Source organism: Vigna unguiculata, chromosome 4, assembly GCF_004118075.2.
Source record: "Vigna unguiculata cultivar IT97K-499-35 chromosome 4, ASM411807v1, whole genome shotgun sequence".
NCBI classification, from domain to species: Eukaryota; Viridiplantae; Streptophyta; class Magnoliopsida; order Fabales; family Fabaceae; genus Vigna; species Vigna unguiculata.
This window is the reverse complement of record NC_040282.1, coordinates 35,342,854-35,348,068: the sequence shown is the minus strand read 5'-3', so window position 1 is coordinate 35,348,068 and position 5,215 is coordinate 35,342,854.

Genomic DNA, 5,215 nt, shown 5'->3' with positions numbered 1-5,215 from the left:
AAAAGTGGTGTCAAATGAGTTGTATGTGTAAGCCTAATATCATATAACTATATAGAACTACAATCTTTCAATGACTACAACCCTATAAACCATATGAAAAATATATATAACCTAACAAAAAGTAAGTGAAGTATCCTAAAGTTTAATGGTTCTTTACATTGAAAGTCTTCTGTTTTATGTGCTTGAGAGGGAGGGTTAAAAGTGAATAATATATTAGTAAACAAATAGAATATTATAAACCCATAACTTTAAGGTTTTGGGTTTGAAGTGGTGTCCTGATCTCTTATATGAATTTATTCACGACTCTCGTGTCTACCTTAACAAATCCTCACATAATTTTTGTTTTAAATATGTTTAAAGTAAGAAAAGAAATTAATATATATTTAATTATTAAATAATGTCATTAATGTAATAAATAAATATGTGCGTTATATTCTTTATGTAATATCATTAAATATATCACACGAAATTAATACATATATTAATGTACATAAATTAATTTAGTTTATTTATTCATTTAAGTAAAATATTAATATATACATTAATTTAATCATTACAAGAAAATTTCTAAATATTGAACAATTTTAATTTTAAGAAATAATTAATCACTGTACGGACAAATTTGAATTCTAATTTATAAACTAAAATAATTTCTATTATAAATAAAAAATTATAATTAATATTTAAATTAGTAATTAAAGTAGTTCCTATTATGAATTGGTCATTAACATTAGTTACTAAAATTTTGACTACCAAAGGAATTGGTCTAAGGTTAGTTTAAAGACAAATTCCTTTAATAGTCAAAACCTTGATAGTTAATGTTAGTGACTAATTTAAAAATCAAGTATTTATAATAGAAACTATTTTACTTACTAATTGAGAGACAAATATTCATAATAGAAACTATTTTTGTTACAATAATTTTTAGTTTATAAATTGATATCTAAATTGATCACTATAGTATTTAATTATTTTTTCTCATTAAAATTGGTCATTATTTATAGAGTTTTTTTGTGATAAATGTATATATAATTTTGCAACTTTTACCTAAAAATGTAATATTACCTACCCTCGTACCAACTACTGTCATAAAATAAAACATATCACAGAATCAAAGACTTGGTTAATATTACACGATAGAGACTAACATCAAGGTCATTTCAAATCCTTTTTTGCCTGCAAACCTTACCACGCTGGTGTTAGAATAGTTCTTTGAGGCACTATCACAGTGGAAGAACATCCCTAACATATAGGATTTTAATCTATTAGAGATCAAGAGACTCTCATTTAATAAAAGAGCTTGAATCTTTGATGAGGAAGGATATATTATTTGAAGCAGTGAAGAGCAAAAAGTCGGATTTGTATGCATCCGAGAGATCCCAAAACAAAAATCATTGTCCGATAATTTTTCATTGGATTCAGGTTATAATGGATACTGTCATTAGGATAAAAGCAGGTTCTAACAATAGAATATGGAGATTGAACTAATTTTGGTTATTGCACACCTGCTTATTTCCTGTTTAAAGTTTAAAATCTCTATGAATATAAGTATATCTTAATCAGAAGAATATTTTTTCCAATTTATTCGGGTAAACAACACGTTTGGTACTGAAATTCCCAGAGTCTTGCTTTATTTATTTTATTCTTTTTTTTTTTAATGAAAAAAAAAACTGAAATCATTCATACATTTTCTTCTTCTTACAGATATAGTAATTACCATGAAATATAGTATTACATTGAAAAGTTAAAATCACAAATACATTTACAAATCATCAATAAAAATGTATGTCTTATTATCCATTAATCCTCTCTATCATAAAGTCATCTGCAATTTTCTTTGAATTCGCATTTCATCAAAAAGTTCATTCGGTAATCTTATCTCCATATATTCTTTAAACAAAAATGTGAGATGTGAGCCAAACCAATCAACAGTGCTCTTTTCTTGTTCATCATCAACTTTCATATGTCATTTCTTGGCCGTTCCTTCACAGTCTTGACAGAGACAAACAAAAGCTAACAAGTAAGAATCTCATTCTTTGGCACTGTTTGCAGCCACATTTGTACTAAGCTGTTCAGTTTCCATCTCTTGTAATCTTATCTCCACCTGAAAGTGTAAACCACAAAAACTAATTAGCTTCTCAAAATTACCTAACATCGTTTCACTAATTAAGGTGTTAACTTTAGCAAAAAGAGACAACAAATTTACCTCAGTTTCACTACAGCTTCTTCTCACGGTATGCCTTTTATGAATATGATTGTGGCAATGGTGCAACTCCTTTGCTGTATACGGAAATTCAAAGGTTAGAGATTGAAAAAATGAATATGATTATGAATGTTAAATTGGCCATCAAACGTAATCTCACTTCTCTTCTGCACCAATCAAGAAGAACCAAATTGGACCAAACTCTCTGCTGCTCTCACGCTCAGCATCGATCACAGAAGACTGTGTTACAGAAGTAGAATCAGTGTGGAGCCAAAGATTTTATCATTACTTTGACATGTTTTAGGAAGATAAAATAGTACTTAATATATGTACCACTAAAACGATGCACACGAAATGCCTTTTTAATTTGAATAACTAAATAAAGCACAACAATATGAAACAAAAAAGGTTGTGGATCTAATGAATCAAATGGTTATATATAGAATACCTTTGGTATACTTCCTTGATTTGATTTTGAGATCAATATCATCACTCTCTTTGAGAACTTTATGTCTGCATCTTCTTCCTCTTCATCTTTCTCTATGCTGCCCATTTCTCTAAGTTCTAAATATTCAGAGACAACTAAAGATTTTTTTTTTTGTCAAGATACGATAATTTTGATGAGAAACTCTATGAATCTCCACTTTATATAAATGAAAAAGAGAGGATATGAGTCGTTCATTGAACGAGGATTAATATTAATGTTTTTTAATAATTTTCGTTTTAAAATACATAAAATAAGAAAGTAATTAATATATAAATTTAATTATTAAATAATGTCATTAATGTTATTAACGTAATATATTAATTAACATTGTTGTATTATTTATGTACTATCATTAAATATCTTACACGAAAATAATAAATATAACATAAATAACCATAATTTATTTATTCATTTATTTCTGTAAAATATTAATATATGCATTGATTTAATTAATGTATTATATAATAAATTTCGTAAAACCTTACTTATATATCTCCAAAGGATAATGATATTTTGACAACCTTCTCTTAGAACACTTAAGGTGACATCTTCTAAGTGATTTTAGAAAATATAGAAATGTGAAAATAGAAAAACAAGAAGCCACTTTATTTTAACTTAATCCTATGAAATCAGTTTGTACGATGGATGGAGTTTGCACTCACTTATATACTATATGTTAGATTAAGAAAACGTAAAAGAGAAATAAACCCTACCGTTAACCCCATAGTTAATTAAGTAGTTGCTAATACCTCAAAGAACTAAATGATGAAGAATACTTAGATTGGTCATCGGGAACAATAAATGAAATTTGGTATATGGTCTTCCTAGAGCACTTTAAGTTTTCCTCTTGGTTTTCTCTTCTGATGGGAAGGAAGAGAAAGGAATAGAAAATTGTGTACATACTCTGATCATATGAGGACTAGGGATATAAAAAAAAATTGTATATGCGAGTATCCAAATTTCTGAGTTTCCAAATTTCCTTTTGGGCATTGACTGACACTGAACTTTCTCCCACTGAATTTGTCATGCACACAATCATCAACAACATTCATTAAAAGTCAAATGAGATAATCACTTGATGAAAGTTGTAGTACCATTAGCGAAATGCTTGTTTTAGCCCTTAAATGGCTAACTTAAGAAGCATAGGTTCTTAAGAATCTTTAGTTTGTTCTTGTAGAGGTTCTGAACTTAGAGGTTAAGAAAGAAAAAAAAAAGCTTTAACCTAATTCTTCCTCCCAAACTCATTATCCTCCAAAAATGTAGCAATTCTCATATCAAAAAATGTCTTTAATTTGAGATTGTAGAACTAATAGCCCTTAATTTCATTGATTTAGTCTGTTTACCTTTAACACATTCAACACAAACACCTTTCGTTCGAATAAACTGTCATCCATCTATATTTAACCCTAATCTGAATCATTTGAATCCGATTAACATGACAAGTTTAATTAAACATGATTGGATATGGATTTAAATATTAATTTTGAATTGTGATGGATTGGTGTTGTTGGAATTGATTGATTCTAACCCAATTCTTTGTGGTAGTTTGAAGACATTTATATCAATGTTTAAAGATCACCTCAGTTTGTTGGCAAGAACTTTGAAGATGTTTTCCTTTTTACCTATATAAAATTTTGTTGGGTTATTTGTAAAACGAAAAATTATAAACGTTTTGAAGAAAAGAAAATTATCTAACGACCAAATTATACGACGGTTAATTTTTTCATGTGTGATAGAAGAAGTGCCTTTTAAGAAAAAAATAAATCTAATGACCAAATTTTGATAATCCCTATGAGCTTTTGTTTAATAAATATTTATATGAGTTTAATAAATATATTAATAGTTTTATTCATTTCTAAGAATGTCTGTATTTTTTTTCCTTTTTCCCAACACTTTTTCTGACAGTGGGAAAGAATTATAATATAAGAAGCACAAGGTGCTTCAACACATATACATAGAATAAAGATTTCAACCATTGGCTTCTAAAACAAAGGCTCGTGACTAAGTGGACGGCTAGAGAAGGCATTTGTAATTGGTAAATCTAAGCATCACAATTTTTATCACAACAGAACTCCTCTTTATCATACATCTTTATCATACATGTAAATATAACATGGCATTTGGGATATCCTAACCCTTTTACATATTACAAAAATATTACATAATGAATTACTATTATGTTGTAACTCCATAATAGTTCAGAAGACTAAAAATATTATCGAGTAGCAAATCACATTGACATGAACACTATATCATAATACTACCATGAAGATGTTCAAATATATTTTAGTAAATCACTCCAAATCTATATTTAAAAAGTTCATACATGTAATGACCGAAGAAAATAATCTTCGACCTTCATATTCTCTACATATTTATTCCAATTTGTAGATTTATAAGACATTTTAAAGCAGCCAGAGCTTTGTCCAAAGAGTCCTTGTTAGTGTTTCATTTAAACTTCTCAATCTCGCTTCACTTGATGTTTAATCTTGATCTTCTTGACTATTACTCATTTCTTATAAGTT